Consider the following 20381-nt stretch of genomic DNA (forward strand, 5'->3'; position numbering starts at 1 on the left):
CATCTTCTCAAATTCCCAAGAAAACGTTCTGTGTTTAACTGGTGGTGTTGGAAATCATTTTTCTTTGGAGGAAGAATAAGAATAAGAATATGACTGGCAAGAGGCAAAAAGTAAAGGTATTTTCTATCAATTGTATCCCCAACTGTGTCTCTCCTTTTGGCCCTAGAAGATGTTTCAGAATGGCAACTGGTACGTCTTTTTCTTTTTCTTTTTTGTGCCAGTTCTGGGGCTTGAACTCAGAGACTAGGCACTCTCCCTGAGCTTTTGTGCTCAAAGCTAGCACTCTACCATTCAGCTAGAGATCTATTTCTAGATTATTTTTGTGTATGTGGTTCACTGGAGGTAAGAGTGTCACAGACTTTCCTGCCCAAGTGGCTTTGAATCACAGTCCTCATATCTCAGCTTTCCGAGTAGCTGGGATTGCAGGCATGAGCCCCAGGACCAGGCCGGTGACCTCACCTCTAAGCCTGTGGTTTAGGGCATGCTTCTTCCCCAGCTGAAGTCACCTGCAGCTTGAATGATTGTGACTGGCTGCGGCAGAGGCTCGGCGCTATTATTTAATTGGTTCCCTCTGTCTCCACAACTTCAGGCTTACGTGTCTGTTACTTCCCAGTGGTCATGAGAGAGAGAAAAAGGTTTAGGAAGATAGGAGGCCAGCAGGGGTGACATCCCCTCCTTTCCCACCCTTCTTGCCAGGTTCAGCCAGGTGCCAGAACAGCTAAGACTCACCTCAAAGGCTATAAACGTGGGATCCCCACAGGCCTACATCAGGCTGCCAGTCCTTAGGCTTCTTCTTCGCCTTCTTGTTCTCCTCCTCTCTCTGCTCCATCTCCTCCTCCATCTCCTCTTCCTCCTCCTTCACCACCTCTTCCTCCTTCACCATCTTCTCTTCCTCCTCCTTCTCCATTTCTTCCTCTTCCTCTATCTCTTCTCCTCCATCTCCTCGTCCTCCATCTCTGCCTTCATCGTTTCTGCTCTTCCTCTTCCTCCTCCATCATCTCTTCCTCCTCCTTTCCCCTCTCCTCCTCCTCCATATTCTCTTCCTCTATCTCCTCCTCCTCCCTCATCTCCTCCTCCATCTTCCTCTTCTCATCTATCTTTTCCTCCTCTTCTTCCTCCTCCTCCAATTCCTCCTTCTCTATCTTTTCCTCCTTTCCTTCCTCCAACTCTTCTTATTTCTTCTTCTCCTCCATCTCCTCCGCCATCTCTCCCTTCATCTCCTCCTCCATCTCTCTTCCTCCTTCTCCTACATCTTCTCCTCCTCCATCTTCTCCTCGTTCATCTCCTCCTTCTTCATTTCCTCCTCCTCTTCTTCATTTCCCAGAAAGCAAGTGGACAAGAAACTCATGTGGCACAAGGAAGCCATCGAAGCCAGAAGTCCCACTGGAGGCTCGTACCCACCCATCAAGAATCAATCAGCACATTCAATAATCAACCCACACCTTCTTTGTCATCTTTCAAATCAACTTTCCCTCTTTGTTCGTATCTGTTATATAGACCAGAACTTCCACTTCCAAACTTTTGGGTCCAGCATCAAAGTCCATCCATCATCCCTGTACACCTCCCATCCTTCCCCTTCTTCCCACACCTATTTCTCTTCAGTCTCTCCATCTTAACATTATCAATATCTGTTACATGTTTACTCTGGCTACAGTGCCAGATTTCTGCAACCATCAAATCCTATTTAATTTACCTGCAATATCTGAATTTAACTTAACTTCTTCTTCATGTATTATAAAAAAAAAACAAGAGGGAAGGATGCCTGGCACTTGTGGCTCACACCTGTCACCCTAGCTACTCAGGAGGCGGAGATCTAAGGATCACAATTCAATGCCAGCCTAGAAGACAAATCCAAGAGACTCTCAACTCCACTTCACTAGCAAAAAGACAGATGGAACAGGGCGCCCATAGCTCACACCTGTAATCCTAGCTACTCAGGAGGCTGAGATCTGAGGATCACGGTTCAAAGCCAGCCCAGGCAGAAAAGTCTGTGAGTCCCTTATCTCCAATAAACCACTAGAAAACCAGAAGTGGCACTGTGGCTCAAGCAGTAGAGCACTTGCCTTGAGCTGAAGAGCACAGGGATAGCGCCCAAGCCCAAAGTTCAAGCCCCATGACCGACCAAAAAAAAAAAAAAAAGTGGAATTATGGCAGAATGCTTTGAGCTAAAATGTCAAATGAGAGCATGAGACCTTGGATTCAAGTCCAAGTGCCCACGCCGAAAGAAGGAGGAGGAAGAGGAAGAGGAGGAAGAAGAGGAGGAAGGAGGCACAGATTATTACTTTTTTTCCCCTTCCTTTCTTTTACCTTCCCTCCCTCCCTACCTCCCTGTCTCCCCCCATCTTCCTTCTTTGATTTCTTCTTTTGGTTTGTTTGCAATAGACGAACATTGTTATGTAGCTCAGACTGGCCTTGAACTCACGTTCCTTCTGTGTATGCCTCCACACCTGGCTTATCTCTCCATTGCTCTTTGCTTTTTTTTCTTTTCATGCCAGTACTGGAACTTCAACTCAGAGCCTCTGACTCTCACTTGGCTTTTTCTCTCCTAGTTGGTGTTTTACCACTTAAGCCATACCTCCACTTCTGGCTTTTTTGCTGCTGGTTAATCAATCAAAGATGAGTCACTACAGATATCAGCCTCCTAACTGGCTATGATTATTGATCTGAGCCACTCGCACCCAGCTTTCCTTCCATTTCTTAAAGGATGGCTTCTGTGAGTCTGTTCCTCACTTGTCCGTGAGAGATCCCTTGGTGCGATCTCTCTTCTCTATTTTCCTGTACTTTGAGAGTGGATCTGTTTTCTGTGTTATAGACGTAGCCCCCTTCCCAAGTTTGAAAGCTACAATGACACCTTTTTATTTTTCCATGAAGCTGTGGGTTGAGAGCCGGCTTGGCTCACTTTTGAGAGCCGGTCTGTGCGCTGCATGGTACATGCTGAGCTCACTCATTCATTTGAGGTCAGCTGGCAAATGGGATGGGGCTGGGCTGCTCTTATTTGGCCTCATGTACTTGTCTAGTCGTTGGCTGGAACTATTGGCTAGGGGATGTCAATTCTCTGCCACATGGCTTCTCATCTTCAAAATGGTTTGCCCGGTCTTCTTGGCATGGCCATCTCCAAGCAGCTAAGAGAAGAAAAGCAGAAACTACAGTCTCCTGAGGCTCCACTCTGAAGAGGTATAATGTCACTTCCATTTTAAACGAGAGAGGAGATGACTCCAGATTCCATGGGAAATGAACTACCTCCTGATGGGAGGAGCCAGGAAGTCATTCTTCCAGGGACGATGATTCACCAGGATCATACATTGTTTCTGGCACAGAGTTGAACTTCATAAATGTCTGTAGAATGGGCTGGCTGGATGGGGAGACAGCCGGGTGAATGGAAGTCATGGCAGCTACAGCACAAGATGACATATCCAAAGTGGGGTGCCAGTGGCTCACGCCTGTAATCCTAGCTACTCAGGAGGCTGAGATCTGAGGATCGTGGTTCAAAGCAGGAAAGTCTGTGAGACTCTTATCTCCAATAAACCATTGGAAAACCAGAAGTGGCGCTGTGGCTCAAGTGGTAGAGTGCTCACCTTGAGCTGCAGAGTGCAGGGACAGCGCCCAAGCCCAGAGTTCAAGCACCACAACTGATAAAAAAAAAAAAAAAAAAAAATGACATATCCTAAATGCTGGTTATCTAATGATCTGAAACCTGACAAGCCTTTCTACTTTTTCTACCCATGTTTCCTCATCTAAAGACTTACGAGAGGAGACTAGGTGTGCTCGGTGCTCTTCTCTGAGATAAGCTTTATGATTCTGTTGTATTTTGCTTTGATTTTGATGTCAGTACTGGGTCTTGAACTCAGGACCAGCATGCTTTCCCTTAGCTTTTTCCACTCAAGGCTCGTCCTCTACCACTTGAATCACAGAGCCACTTCCAGGTTTTTTGCTGGCTAGTTGGAGATAAGAGTCTCTCCAATTTGTCTGCCCTGGCTAAGATGCTTAAATCTCAGCCTCCTGAGTTCCTAGGGTTACAGGCATGAGCCCCCAGTGCCCGGCTATCACTATTCTATGATTCTGTACTTGTTAATCACAGGTAGCAAAAGTTGCCTGCTTTTGGCAAGCTTGACACGACTTGATTCATCAGCCATAGCCACACATGGCTAAGGAAAAATTCATGTCAGTGCGTTTTTCACAGCAACAACCAAAGGTGTTTCCATTTCCAGTCAGTCAGCATAAAAGGCACTCTGTGTTTCTATTTTATTTGTATTAATGGTTCCTTAGACATGACTATCAAGACCTCTCTTTCTTAACAGTATTAACAATATAATCCCTGTCTGGAAACACAATGTATGAGCTTCCTCATGTTGCGTGTACTTAGAAAAGATTGGGTTTGCTAAGGATTATACTTAAGTTGGCAAAATCTATTCTCTCAATCCTTTTCAACTATTTTGTTTTGCCTTTGTTTGGTATAAATCAAATAAGATGTCAACCTGTGAACTTACAAAATCCTAATTACTAGGTATCAAATAAGTCATTTCCTTTGCTCACTGAAAATAATATTTAATCTTTCAACCTGTGGAAGCTCTTCAGATTATGCCATAAGGCAGTGCAGAACAATGCAAATATTGTTTTGGTTTTATGATGCCAATTTCTTCCTTTACAGAAAGTAGTGTACAAATACAACTGACTTTCTTTTCAATCTTCGGGCCAATAGCAATTCATATGGTGGCAGACTGAATGAAGGATAGGGTAGAAGGAAGGATTCCTATAATCCTGAGGGCTCAAGGTCATTGGAACTGTCAATTCACACAATTGGTTTTCGAAGAACCTACTAAAATTAGTCTCTTTCCCTGTGTCTTGAGACTGATTTAGACAGCATTTCTCTTTTGTTTGTGCAAAAACTGAGACTGAAACTCAGGGCCTCACTCTTTCATTTGGTTCAAGGCTGGTGCTCTACGACTTGAGCCACAGCTCCACTTCTGGATCTTTTTGCTGATTAATTGGAGATAACGGACTCTCAAATTTGTCGGTCCTTTGTCTGACTTTGAACTGTAATCTTCAGATCTCAGCCTCCTGAGTGGTTAAGATTATAGATGTGAGCCCCTAACCAGTTCTTGGCTTAGCCTTCCAGTTTTACTTGAAACTGTACCACTACAAAAAAAACTATATATGCAACTATTCTTACTTTTTAACTACCATTTCCTCTTACAGCACAAGCTTCTGAGGAAGGAAGCATCTTTATTCTCATTAGCTTAATGTACTATGTTCAAATCTCAAAAAAGATCTCCAATTCTATTCTGTAGGTATTTTGCAAAAACCAAAATAGCTTGAACTCTAGAAATAGCTCCTTATAGAATGGGAAAAATAATTTCTGTTATGGCAATTATCCTTGTCCCCAAAAAAATATCTGCTGAGGTAAGAATTAATAGAAGAGCCAAATTCTCCATGTTTCACCCAGTGGAATAAAAAAATTATTTCAATATGTATCAGTACATCTCAAGGGAAATTTTGAACTGTTTTCATATTTTACCAAACCACTTATAGGTTTGTGATGCAAACCAAAATAGTAATTTTAGCTGGCGATAAAAAAAATATTTCAACAATGGAAAATTTGGCTAATAATTAATTAAAATAAATAAAATTAAGATGCAGTGACACTTTGGCTAATGTTTTGTATCCTGGTATAAAAATCATTAGAAAAGGTCACATTTTTTTCCCAAGAAGTTTTAATGCTTAACACAAGTAATTAGATGATGGGTGTGTACTGCTATTTGACAGAAACCACTTTTCTAATCACTTCGAGAGGCTTCCGTGAATACAAACACAAATATTCACAAATCCTGATTCTACAAAAACTATGTGAGTGGTTAGAACTGAACCTACTTGTATACCTCAGAGGAAATTCAGATACCTTTAAAAGACCTGTGGCCAGATTCAAGCTTCCTCTCTCTGCCCCGTGCAGCCAAGGCATGTGGGTCACACAGGCCCAACAATCATCCTCACAGATTCCAGAAGCTTCTGGTCCTCTGAATCCACCAAGAAATCACAGACATGACTTCAAGTGGAAGAAGTTCTCTTCTCCCTTAAAATAGCTAGCATCTTCATGTCCAAATAAATGAAGTTCTCCATGAAAGTTTATGTTCTTTGGCTTAAAAACTTGTCTTTTTATGCCAGGCTCTAGCGGTTCATGCCTATAATCCTAGCTGCTTAGAAGGCTGAGATCTGAAAAATCATGATTCAAAGCCAATCCAAGCAGACAAGTCTGAGAGACTCTTATCTCTAACCAACAAAAAGCCAGAATTGAAGATATGTCTCATATGATAGAGCACCAGACTTAAGCCAAACAAAACAAGCAAGGGAGCAAGGCCCTGAGTTCAAGCCCCAGTACCAAGACACCAAAATAATAATAATAATAATAATAATAATAAACCTCATCCCATTATACACTTACCCCTTCGCTAATAAACTACAAACCAAAATGGAAAAAGTACTTAGAGTTAGCTGCAAAATACTAAAATATGTGGAATGAGGGAGGAGTGTTATAAATACATCTGAACATGTGTTTCCAAAGTAGGATCATGGGGCTGAACATTGGTGTCATCCTAGCTACTCCAGAGGCTGAGATCTGAGGATCACGGTTCAAAGCCAATCTGGGCAGAAAAGTCCATGAGATTTTTATTTGCAATTAATCCACAAAAAGCTGGAAGTGGCCGGGTGCTGGTGGCTCAGGCCTGTAATCCTAACTACTCAGGAGGCTGAGATCTGAGGATTGTGGTTCAAAGCCAGCCCAGGGAAGAAAAGTCCCCATAAGACTTTTATCTCCAATTAATCACTCAAATGCTGGAAGTGGAGCTGTGACTCAAGTGGTAGAATGTTAGCCTTGAGCAAGAGTCTCAAGGACAGAGCCCAGGCCCTGAGTTCAAACTTCACAACTGACCCCCCCCCCAAAAAAAAAGCTGGGAGTGAAGATATGGTTTGAGTAGGAGAGCACCAACCTTGAGCAGAAAACCTAATCAAGAGTCCAGAGTTCAAGCCCCAGTACTGGTACAAATAAATAAAACAGGTTCTTGGGTTTATAAGTCTATTATACCAACCTTCAGTCTGCTGATGTACATAAAGAACAGGTCTGAGTAGAGTGTGGAACAAGCTTGAGCCTTGTCTCTGCTCCTCAAGAAGAAGCACCACCAATTGCAGGCATTCACAAGGTCCAGGTAAGAGGGACTCGAAGAAAGACTGGCTGTAAGATTGCACAATGGTGTAGATTGAAAGCAGAATGATACTGTCCAGTTAGAAACTATTGAAAGTGCCAAATGATGGCTTCAAAGAAGGCTGGAGAATACATGCACTCACTATCTGCGGTCTGAAAGACACAGGAGACTTTATGGTCTGTATGTCAAAGATATTAGAAACCTTGGCCTCTGTCTCCCATGAAATCAGTCAGTCTGTACATAGTAACCTATTCCTTTCTAGATAACTGTCTCCATCTGTCAGTTCTTCCTCTGTGTTTCATCAGTATAGAACCAGGAAAAAGAGAAACTGGTATAGAGGCCCAGGAGAGATTAGCTACTTTTCCACTCCAAGTGAGGAATGGCAAAATTACACAAAGGATTCATGATTCCCATACTCACCTCCCCTGCCCCCCCACAAGGAAATACAGACTTGTTTCCTGGAGAAGATTCCCACAAAACTAGTCCTTCACCTCTTTTCTCTCCCCCTCCCCTCCTTCTCTCTCTCCCTCTACTAGAAACATCCTTCTACCTTTGTTTTTTTTGGGGGAAAAGAGGGGCCCGGTCGTGGGGCCTGAACTCTGGGCCTGGGCGCTGTCTCTCAGCTCTTCAGCTCAAGGCTAGCGCTCTACCACTTGAACCACAGTGCCACTTCCAGCTTTTTGCTTATGTGGTGCTGAGGAATCGAACCCAGGGCCTCAGGCATGCAAGGCAAGCACTCTACCACTGAGCCACCTTCCCAGCCCAATCCTCCTATCTTTGTGAAAGCTCATTTTCCCCCTCCATACAGCTGAAAATGGATGATCTCTCCTGTAAATCTTACAACCTCTGCTCGGCTCAGAGGAGGATCATTTTAAATGGATTTTTCTGGCCTCTGGGCATCTCAGTTCCATGCCCTGAGCAGTCCCGTGTGCAGGGGCTCTGGGCATCCCCTCCTAGGGCATTGTCCCTGGAAGACTAGCATGTGAACAAATGGCTGATTGGACCTCAGAGTGTACGCCGTAATGAGCATCCAATCAGAGGGGCTAAAACATCCATGGAGTGTTGGTGCAGACTGTGGAACCTCCTGATTGGCTCTGGGGCCTGCCATGCAGGCTGTCCAATGATGTTGAGAGTTGCATAGCTCTCTCTCTCTCTCTCTCTCTCTCTCTCTCTCTCTCTCTCCTCTCTCTTTTTCTCATTTTCACTCATTCTCTCTCACTCTCATTCTCTCTCTCTCATTCTCTCATTTTCTCTCCCATTTCTCTCATTGTCTCTCACTCTCATTCTCTTTCTCATTCACTCATTCTCTCATTTTCTCTCTCTCTCACTCTCTCATTTTCTCTCTCATTCTCTCACTCATTCTCTCTCATTCTCTCACTCTCATTATCTTTCTCATTCTCTCTCACCCTCTCATTCTCTCATTTTCTCTCTCATTCTCTCTCTCATTCTCTCTCACTCTCATTCTCTCACTCTCTCACTCTCTTTCTCATTCTCTCATTCTCTCTCATTCTCTTTCTCATTCTCTCATTCTCTCATTTTCTCTTTCATTCTTTCTCATTCTCTCTCATTCTCTCACTCTCACTCTCATTCTCTCATTTTCTCTCATTCTCTCATTCTCTCTCATTCTCTTTCTCATTCTCTCATTCTCTCATTCTCTCATTTTCTCTCATTCTCTCTCTCATTCTCTCATTCTCTCTCATTCTCTTTCTCATTCTCTCACTCTCATTCTTTCTCATTCTCTCATTCTCTCTCATTCTCTTCCATTCTCTCTCATTCTCTCATTTTCTCTCTCTCATTCTCTCTCTCTCTCATTTTCTCCCTCTCGTTCTCCCCCCCTCCCCGCTCCATCCCCAGAGCCGCACCCGCACATCCCGCCCAGGCGGTTCCCTCCTGTAGGTCCCTCCTGTCTAGCAGGCTTAGCTTTTTCTTCAACAGTCTTTGGCATTTGCTTCTCCCTCTGTGTCCGTGAACTCTGTGAGATCGTGGAGACAAAGGATCTGATCCAGGTGTTGCTGGTTTTTAATTCAATTCTGATGCAGTTGGTTTAGGATCTTTTCTGAGCAGGGGGAAAAACTGTGAGAGAGCGAGGGAAGGAATGACATTGTCCTAAAGGAAATATACTCATGACTTGACTTATAGAACTGTAACCGCCCCCGTGTGTGTGTGTGTGTGTGTGTGTGTGTGTGTGTGTGTGTATCCCACCTTTATAATAACAACTTTTTAAAAGTCAAATAGAAGAATTATTCTGAGACAGCTGGGAAGGTGGCTCAGTGGTAGAGCGCTTGCCTTGCATGCATGAGACCTTGGGTTTGATTCCTCAGCACCACATAAGCAAAAAGAAAAAAGCCAGAAGTGGCGCTATGGCTCAAGTGGTAGAGCACTAGCCTTGAGCTGAAGAGCTGAAGGACAGTGCTCAGACCCAGAGTTTAGGCCCCATGACAAAAAAAAAAAAGAAAATAATTATTCTAAGAGATACCACACATACAAACCAGGAAAATAATCCTTAGTAAATAATGTAACAAAATGGAATATTTATGTAATATCTATTTCAAAACAAAGAAAAAATAAAGCTCACTATGGAGTCTAATATTTTCCAATATAATTTCCTATTACTAATTATTGGTATAATGAACACTTCTAAGGGACTTCTTCAAACCCATCCCTATTCACTTTATTTTTCTGTCACCATCCCTAACAAATCAAAATGGAACCTTTTGCCTTTCTAAATGAGATATGTCCCACCATCTAGGAAGAAGCAAGCTTTTCTCTACTCTCTAAAAACTGTAAAAATTGAGAGCATAAGCTGGGCACTGGTGGTTCATGTCTGTAATCGTAGCTACTCGGGAGGCTGAGATTTGAGGATCAGTTCAAAGTCAGCCCAAGCAGAAAAGTCCACAAGACTCTTATCACCAATTAATCATCACAAAAGCTGGATAGAGGGCATGTAGCTCAAGTAGCAGAGCACCCACCTTGCGTAAAAAATATCAGTGATAATGTCTAGGCCCTGAGTTCAAGCCCCAGCACTGGCAAAGACTCAAAAGAACAAAGAAATGAAATTCTCTGTGGAGTCTAATATTTTCTTTTTTTTAATACAATGTTACTGTTACTACTAATAAATACCCTGGGAAGCTTATTCAACTCTATCTCTATTCACTGACCTTTCTTTTTTGGCCTAGCGCATTAAAATAGAATCTTTTACATTTCCAAGGATACATGAGATGTTATCTCGCTATCTAGAATAAAGCAAACTTTACTTTCTAGAGACTATAAAAATAAATGCTAGCCTTGAAAGAAAAAGATCCTGAGTTGAAGCCCTAGTACCAGCCCAAAGAAAAACAAAAACTAAACAAAACAAAAACAACAACAACAACAAAAAGAATGAATTCCCAGAAAACTGTGTCATTTGGAGAAGGGTTTCTGGGAATGGTCTTACTTTGTTACAACAAATGGTCAACACTTTGTCCCTGTTCATTCTCTTGCACTTTTCTGGGTTAATTGGGAAGCTTTGAATCAATTTTTTTCTTGACCAATGGGTGTCGTTCAGACATCTAGAACAACAAGACTCAGTATTTGGCTTGTTTCCCGCCACCCCCCTCCCCTCCCAAAGGTGGTGGTTACAGATCTTTTCCCTGCCACCATGAGCTTTCCAATCATAATCTATTTTGGAGAGAGAATGAGGTCAAATATACATGAGGTAAGTCTTTGTGAGGCCAGTAGTTAGGAAGTGCTCATGTTTATCTCATCAAATATTGATTCTTAAATATATTTTTTCAGTATTCTAGACTATACATCTATATTTTGATCCAGCTCACCAAATGGCCATATAGCTATAGAATTTCCTTCTTTCTTTCCTTCTTTCTTTCTCTCTTTCTCTTTCTTTCTTTCACTGTGTGTATGTGGGGGGGGGGGGGCGGGTTCTAGGGCTTGAACTCAGAGCTTTGTGCTTGACTCAAGGCTGATGCTCTACTACTTAAGGCACATTTCCACTTCTGACATTTTGCTGGTTAGTGGAAGATGAGAATCTCTTGGATTAGTCTTCCTGGACTGGCTTTGAACCAAGATCCCCAGATTTTAGCTTCCTGAGTAGATAAAATTACAGGTGTGAGTCATAGGTGTCTGGCTGTCAATCTCTTTTTCTTTTCTTTTTATGTCTTTGTATGTGTATATGTGTTTGTGTGTGTGTGTGTGTGTGTGTGTGTGTGTGTGTGTGTGAAAGGGGGGAAGGGAGAAAGAGAAAGAAAGTACCTACTGGGGTTTAAACTCAGGATCTCACATTCTAATTTGGCTTTTTTGCTCAAGGCTGGTGCTTTACCACTTGAGCTATAGCTCCACTTCCAGCTTTTTGCTGGTTGACTGGAGATAATAGTCTTTTATATTTGTCTGCCCAGGCTGGCTTTGAGTCTTGATCTTCACATCTCAGCCTCCTGAGTAGCTAGGGATTCAGTGTGTCCCAGCATCTGATTTGTCTAATCTTTCTAGATCAGAGGCCTTTGTCCTTATCTGTGCTGTCATTCAGTCTGTGCAGTGTCTGTTTCTCTATCTCTGATGCCAGAGTCCTGTCCTCTTTCTGGAGCCTTAGATCTCTTGGGCTGTAGGAAATCCATGTGACTAGTGACATGTCATCATGCGCACGTGTGAGCTCTTGCACACATGGGAGTAGTTCTAGATGCCAGAGGATGTGTTGGTAAGTCTCAGAGCCAATCCATCCTACGAGCCTGAACACACTACATGCAACCATTCTACATACCAACTCCCTACCGGCTTCCTGAGAAGGGCCAGGCTCCATGGTTCTCAGGTCCTCCCCTCACACAAAAAGTCTCTTGCATGACCATTGTCCCCACCTCTGATCTGAGAGATTGGAGCCGTTCTTTGATCAAAACTCACAGTGTGAGTTCAAACCCAGCCTTTCCACTCCTAGTCTAGGACATCTTCACCAGGGGTGAGTTTCAACCTGTGTACCTGCTGTCCGTATGCAGTGTGGGCATGGGCCTTGCGTGCCTGAGCCCACCTCTGAGAGCACGGCTTGTGCTCAACCCACAGCTCCTCACAAGACAGGCGGCGTGGAATCCTTGGTTCTTAGGTTTGAAAAGCAAAGAAAGTAATGAAGCTGAGAAGATGGCATCAGTGAAGAGGACTTGAGTCAAGCCTAAGCATTATCTCTTAGCTTTCCCACCCCAAGTTGACACTCTACTACTTGAGCCACAGCTCAACACACATGGCTTTTGGGTGTTTAATTGGGCTTTAATTGGTGTTTAATCAGTAAGCCACCAGCATCTGTCTGATTCTCTTTATTTTATTTTATTTTGTTTTTGGCAGTCGTGGGGCTTGAACTCAGGGCCTGAGCTTCTTTTACTCAAGGCTAGCACTCTCCCATTTGAGCACACAGTGCCACTTCCAGTTTTTGAGCACTTAATTGGAGATAAGAGTCATGGAGTTTCCTTCCTGGGCTGGTTTCAAACTGCAGTCCTCAGATCTAGGCCTTCTGAGTTGTTAGGATTACAGGCATGAGCCACAGGTACCAAAAGACACTGTATGCATTTATGCAATTTGCATGTTAAACTTACTTGTGCTATTAATAATAAGTCAGATAGACAGACAGACAGACAGACAGACAGACAGACAGACAGACAGACAGACAGACAGATAGATAGATAGATAGATAGATAGATAGAGATTGATAGAATGTTTAAGTTAAATGTCATAGGGAAAATTCAGAGTCTTACTTTATAGCCAGGTGCCAGTGGCTCATACCTGTTATCCTAGTTACTCAGGAGGATGAAATTTAAGGATCCCAGTTTAAAGCCAGCTCAGCTAGGAAGTCCATGAGACTCTTATCTCCAATTAACTACTATTATTTTTTTTCAAAGCCAAAGTAGAGCTGTGGCTTGAGTGGTAGTGCTAGGCTTGAACAAAAGAAACTCAAAGACAGTGCCCAGGCCCTAAGTTCAAGCCCCAGGACTAGCTCTCGACCTCTGCAAAGCATAGCTTCTGAATGTTTGGCCAGAAAGATCCACATTTATGAGCAACCACAGATCCTCTTACTACATTTAAGCACTGTAGAATTCATGTATATTTAAACAAAATATTCATGCAAGTGGCACTGTGGCTCAAGGTGGTGTAGCACTAGCCTTGAGTGAAAAAGCTCAGGGACAGTGCTCAGGCCCTAAATTCAAGCCCCATGACTGACAAAAGAAAAAACACAACAACTTGTAATGTCAGTGAAATTCTATTTCTCAATGGAATACATTTGGAACTCACTCCACATGTGAGCTGTGGAGTCCACCATACCTTTAGTTGGCATATCTTCAGACTGAAAAGCACTCTGTGCTTATAATCTCTGCAGATCATTGTCCAGTTAGAATATACCATTCTGGCTCCATAAAACCTGGTCAAATCCATGCCTTCAAGCAGACGTCTGCAGTTCTGGGCTTCCAGGTGAGAGACCCTGAACCTTCAAGTTACTCCCAAGAAAGAGACAGACAGACAGACAGACTGTATGACAGTCAGAAATGTCCAGAGACAGAGACACAAATTGAGAGAGACAGAGAGACATTGAGAAACAGAGACACTGAGAGAATGAAAGAATAGAAACAGAAAGAAGATGATGACAGAAAAAGGAGGAGGAAGAGGAAGAGATTGAGAGAGACAGAAAAGTGGAAGAATAGAGAAGTTTCCAGGAAGTCTGCCAGTGCTAGAGTATCTTAGTGGAAATTAATAACAATTAATTACAATTAATAACAATAAATGCACAGCATTTACTTGTGCACTTATTTGTTCTAAGGTGATTCTGACCTTAATGAAACAGAATATGAACTCAAGACAGTTTCTTGGTATTTTGGTGGATTTCCTGTCTTTTCTTGGCCCCAGCATCCATGTTTAAAAGTATTGTCTGAAACCAGGTGTTGGTGGCTCATGCCTATAGTCCTAGCTATGCAGGAGGCTGAGATCTGAGGATCACAGTTCAAAGCTAGCCTGGGCAGCAAAGTCCATGAGACTATCTGCCTTGAACACCAGCAGAGACAGGATGCTGTCCCTACCCAGGCGTTGGTGGCCACAGCTGTCCAAAACCATTCCCAGTTCTCCACTGAGCTAGGCCACTGTCTGCCATGGATTCCGGAAGCATCTGCTGACAGAGCAGATGTCCTTGCAAGCTGGGTGAGATAGCAAGTTCTGGCCCAAGGAAAAACAATCTTGTGAATGAGCCTCCTGGAAGAGATTTTTCTTTCTAGATTAAAAATAAATAAATAAAAGAATCCCTCCCTTTTTATCTTGCCTTGCATATCAATATGAGACCCAAGGCTATACTGACTTTATAAAAACACAAGGAAGAAATTAAGCCTGCGAGGAGGGGAAGAGATAAAGGAGGCAATCATCTGAATTTTCAATGGTGTCACGGAACCACTGAATCAATGCCAGTGAACACCTGACTTCGGCGTTCTTGTTAGGAAGAGGTTTGGAAAAGCACCTATCGGTTTCATCTCAGCACTGGGACTAGAACTCAGGACCTGAGCACTTAGCTCAGGTACTTTTGCTTTTTCACTCAGAGCTGGCACTCAGCCATTTGAGCCACAGCTCGACTTCCAGCTTTTTTTGGAGGGGCGGCGGGGGGGGGGGGGGGGGGACTGGTTAATTAGACATGAAAGTCTGAAAGACTTTACTATCTAGACTGGTTTGGAACCACAATCCTCAGATCTCAGCCTCCTAAATAGCTTGGTTTACAGGCATGAACCACACACAGCACCCAGCATGGTCAATTCTTCTTAACCTTCACTCACATGTCCAGGATCTTGCTCTTCTCTAAATTCTGAGCTCTGAAATGACTTCCTGCTTGTCTTGTACATGCTTGCTTCATTTCTCTTCCTACATTACTCAACTACTTAAACACAAGGACTGTGTTTTTCTTTTATTTCCCACATAGAACATTGCCAGACAAACAATAGAATCTTGGCAAATATTTGTTAGATTAAATAATGGCAATAAATACATTATACGGTCTTCCTTAATAGTTTCATCATGATGACTGAGAATATTGATGGTTTGTTCATTACCTGGAGGGTGTGTGTGTGTGTGTGTGTGTGTGTGTGTGTGTGTGTGTGTGTGTGTGTGTATGTGTGTGTGTGTGTGGTGTTTTTTTTTCTTGTGGCAGTCCTGGGGCTTGGACTCAGGGCCTGGGCACTGCCCCTAAGCTTCTTTTTGCACAAAGCTAGCACTCTACCACTTGAGCTATTTCTAGCTTTTTTTGTTTATATAGTACTGAGAAAATGAACGCAGTGCATGCTAGGCAAGCACTTTACCACTAAGCCACATTCCCAGCCTTCCACTTCTAGGTTTTTGGAAGTTAATTGGAGATTTAAAAAAAAAAAAAAAAAAACCTCCTGGATTTTCCTGGCCAGGGTGGCTTTGAACCATGATCCTTGGATCTCAGCCTCCTGAGACTTCAGGTGCCTGGCCTAAATATAGTTTAGATAAGGGGTAATCATGTCATTTGCAACAGGGCTTTGCCTTTTTCAATGGGTGCTATTTATTATCTCAGCATCTTAGTCTGGAATGTTATTTCAGCTGTAACTATTTTGAAATAAAATCCCCAAACTGGGTGCTGGTAGCTCATGCCTGTCATAGTAGTTACTTAGGAGGCTGAGATCTGAGGATCATGGTTCAAAGCCAGTCCAGGCAGGAAAGTCGTGAGACTTTTATCTTCAATTAACAACCAGTAAATCAGAAGTGTTGATTTGCCTCAAGTGGTAGAGTGCTAGCCTTGAGCAAAAGAGCTCAGGGACAGAGCCCAGGCCCCACGACCAACAAAAAAGAAAAGAAAATTCCTGTGCTCAGCAATGAATCAGGTCTCCAGTCTGAGATTAAAGCTCTGGGTAACCATAACATCCATGGGCTTCTCAGTCTAACTACAGACTTTGAAGCTCAAGTCAGAAAGCCAAAGTAAGAATTAGAAGTGAAGCCGGGTGCCAGTGGCTTGTGCCAGTAATCATAGCTACTCAGGAGGCTAAGATCTGGTGATCGTGGTTCAAACAGAGCAGGAAAATTCATGAGACTCTTATTTCCAAATAACCACCAGAAAACCAGAAGTGGAACTGTAGCTCAAAGTGGTAGAATGCTAGGCTTGAGTAAGAAGCAGCTTAGGGATAGTGCGCCCAGGCCCTGAGTTCAAGCCCCAGGACACACACACACACACACACACACACACACACACACACACACACACACACACAGCAGAAAAGCACAGCACTCTGATGAAAACTCTGTGGGTCATCACGAAAATCAGTTCTCCCAATAGAGAGCAGGAACTCTGGCTTTGAAATGGGATGTATTCTCTGAGAATCATGTGAAATGTATAGAAATAGAACACAGATGTAAGCAATTACGAATCCAGGACACCTATTTATTTTTAGCTGAAATGTGACAAGTCCTTTCAGTACCATAATTAATTCTCAAGGATCACCATTAACTTCCTCAGGGACAGGAATTTTTTTGCATAGGAGTTTTGAGTGACAAAGAGTGATTTTTTTTTAAAGTAGTCAAACAAGGGAAATTTTATAGTTTTTAGTTATTTTCAGTTTGACCCAACAGGAATGAGTTTCTCAATACTCAAATACAAGCCCAATGCTGGTAGCTCACACCTATAATCCTAGCTACTCAAGAAGCTGAGATCGAAGGATTGTGGTTCAAAACCAACCCCAGGCAGGAAAGTCCATGAGACTCTTCGCTCTAACCACCAAAAATCCAGAAGCAGAGATATGGCTCAATTGGTAGAGGCTTGAGCCAAAAAGCTCAGTTCCAACACCCTGCGTTCAAGCCTCGGGACCAGAACAAAAACAAAAAGTCCTTGATGTGCATGCCTTCCTTCTTCTTCCCTTCCTCTCTCTCTCCAGAAATTTACCCTGGCCCTCGCCTTCACTCCTGGGCTCATCCTGCTTTGGTATGGATGGAGAAGGGAAGAGCAAGGCCAGGACTGTGCGGCCTGCGTGCTTCCCCTGCAGATAGATCACACTGTACCTGAAGACTTCCCTGGACCATACTCAGATACTGAGCTCTCCCTAGAAGAGGGGAGACACTAGCACAGGAGGATGCTAGTTCATCATTCAAACTATCAGGAAGGAATGAAACCAGAAGTTCTCTCAAGTCTATCATTCAGGGCAAAAGGGATCCAAGACAAAAATTGGGGTGCTGTGAGTCTCAGGAGGAGAATGCAAGGATCTTAGCTAAGAGGTCTCCATCTCTGGTGTCTGTTCAGCTTAACGTCCCTGAGAGAATAACTTGCCTCCTTCCTGGGGTACTCAAGGGTGTCCCTGGAGACGGGGCCTAGAATGACAGAGTGCACTTGAGCTCACTGTTTTCCCGGAAAGGGCATCAGAGCTCTTGCCCGACACGTGCTCTCCCTGAAACACGCGTGCACCGAAAGTTCAGTCACGAGCCCGTGGCTCATGCCTATAATCCTAGTTACTTAGGAGGCTGAGATCTAAGGATTGAGGTTCAAAGCCAGCGTGACAGGACAGTTCAAGAGACTCTTATCTCCAATGAACTAGCAAAGACCTGGAGGTGGAGCTGCAGTTCACATGCTAGGAGCACCAGGCTTGTGGGAAAAAGTCAAGCAAGAGCTAAAGACTCTGAATTCAAGCTGCAGCACTGGTACCAAAGAAGAAGAAGCACAGCTGTAGATAATTTGCTTATAATGGTCCTTTATTTTATAGTTTGTTACGTTTTATTTAGAACGTTTGCTTGTTGGGGGTGAGGACACGTGTGGGGGGTGAGGGGTATGTGTCTGTGAGTCCTGGGGCTTGAACTAGGGTCTGGGTGCTGTCCTTGAGCTCCTTTGTTCAAGGCTAGTGCTGTACAATTTGAGCCATGGCTCTACTTCTTCAACTTTTCTGCCTAAGCTGGCTTTGAACTGTGATCCTCAGATCTCAGCTTCCTGTGTAGCTGGGGTAACAGGGGTGAGCCAACATCACCGGGCAGAACATCCTTCTAACAGAGCCAAATAGTCAGGACCTGCATTCTAATCATCAACCTTAGGAGCAGAAACCCAAAGCAAAGAAAAAACGAAAAGGTTCCTTACAAGAGGTATTTCTTTAATTCACTGAAGACTTAATTTCACTTTTTCTTTTTCTTCTTCTTCTTTTTTTATTGTAAAGATACTGTACAGAGGAGTTACAGTTATATGGGTAAGATAATGAGTACATTTCCTATCAGGCTTTGTTACCCCCTCCTTTGTTTTTCCCCTACCATCCCTCTTCTTCTTCTTCTTCTTCTTTTTCTTCTAGAATAATCAGAGTCATGCTTGAATTTAAAAAAAAAAAAAAAGAATAATCAGAGATTCTTTCTGGAAGAGACGTTTGAGTTCTTTCTGAATCCACAAGAAACCTTAGGATTCCTAGTAGATAAAGACTTATTTTTCTTCTCTCTCTCTCTCTCTCTCTCTCTATCTATCTATATATATATACACATACATATATATACATATATGTATGTATGTATGGTCAGTCATGGGGCTTGAACTCTGGCTCTGAATGCTGTCCCTCAGCTCTTCAGCTCAAGGCTAGCACTCTACCACTTGAGCCACTGCAACACTTCCATTTTTCTGAGTGGATTATTGGAGATAAGATTCTCCTGGACTTTCCTGCCAGGCTTTGAACTGCAGTCTTCAGATCTCAGTCTCCTGAGTAGCTAGGATTACAGGCATGAGCTACCAGCGCCGAGCTTCTCATATTCTTTTCTGCCTACCTTCCCACCATCTAATGGCTGGTTTTGAACCACAGTTCTCAGATCTTAGCCTCCTTAGTGGCTAGGATTACAGGCGTGAGCCATGTCTATATTTTTTGTGGAAAATCTCTTCCTCCCAAAATAGTTTTTATTATTGTCTCTATCAGATAGTCTTTATGTTATTAGAAGATATTCTAAGATCTACATGTATAAGATGTATTTGTCTAATATATAGCTTAGAATCTCTGTATAAAACACATATAAATGATAGATATTTTGCCATTAATGCAGGAAAAAGTGTTAATTAGCCATTAATGCAGAAAAAGTGTTAATTAGCAGTAACATAAATGAAAGCAGTCTGTTGTTTAATTAATAGAAAAGGTAACATAAGTCAAAGCAGTCTATTATTACAGTCTTCAATGTCTCTCTCTCTCTCTTTCTCTCTCTCTGTCAGTTGTGAGGCTTGAACTCTGGCCTGCGCGCTGTCCCTGAGCGCTTTAGCTCAAGGCTAACACTCTACCACCATTGAGCCACTGCACTACTTCTGGTTTTCTGGTGATTAATTGGAGACAAGCGTTTTATGGACTTTCCTGCCCTGGCTGGCTTTGATCCTCAGATCTGAAGCCAGATCTTGGCCTCCTGAGTAGCTAGGATTATAGGTGTGAGCCACCAGCCACCAGCTCTAATCTTTAATCACCAATACAGGTACTCTAAAAGAATGAATTTATTTACAACAAACGTGACTTACAACTTGCAGGTATGAAATGGTTTATTTGTGATTTACTTTTCTTTCAAAAATTTCCTTTCTTCAGATCTAATGGTTTCTAAGGCTCTGAGTCTTATTTTTTTTAAAGTCTGTTATAGATCAGAGCATGGTAGAGGTTCAAAGTTTGGGGGTATGTGCATGCGTGTGTGCGTGTGTGTGTGTGTGTGTGTGTGTGCGCGCGCGCCAATACTGGGGCTTGAACTCAGGGCTTAGGGGCTGTCTCATAGCTTCTTTGCTTAAGTCTGGTGTTCTACTGTTGGAGCCACAGCTCCACTTCCAGCTTTTCAGTGGTTAGTTGGCAATAAGAGTCTCATGGATTTTCCTGCCTGGACTGGCTTTGTACTAGAATCCTCAGACTTCAGTCTCCTGAGTAGCTAGGGTTACAGGCGTGAGCCACCAGTGCCGAACTAGAGGGTGACATTTCTGAGGGCTACTAGCACTCAGATAGCACCATGCACATAGATGTAACATTGAGAAGTTCTGGTATGTTCAAGGGAATTTGTGGAAATTCCCAGATACTTCTGTGTTCTTGTGGGAGGAAGCCAAGTGTTTCAGAGTATGGAGTTTAAAGTGATCAATGCGGGGGGGGGGGGGGGGGGGGCCACTTCTGAGAGAGGAAGTCCCACCCGCAGCTGCAATTTGGGGGAGGGGAGTGGAGAGCCAGGTGGTTAAGAGGACGCTATTTAGCTCAGCCTGGTTAAAAAGTGGAG

The sequence above is a fragment of the Dipodomys spectabilis genome, unplaced genomic scaffold, assembly GCF_019054845.1.
Source record: "Dipodomys spectabilis isolate Male_0828 unplaced genomic scaffold, ASM1905484v1 ptg000039l, whole genome shotgun sequence".
Classification (NCBI taxonomy): Eukaryota; Metazoa; Chordata; class Mammalia; order Rodentia; family Heteromyidae; genus Dipodomys; species Dipodomys spectabilis.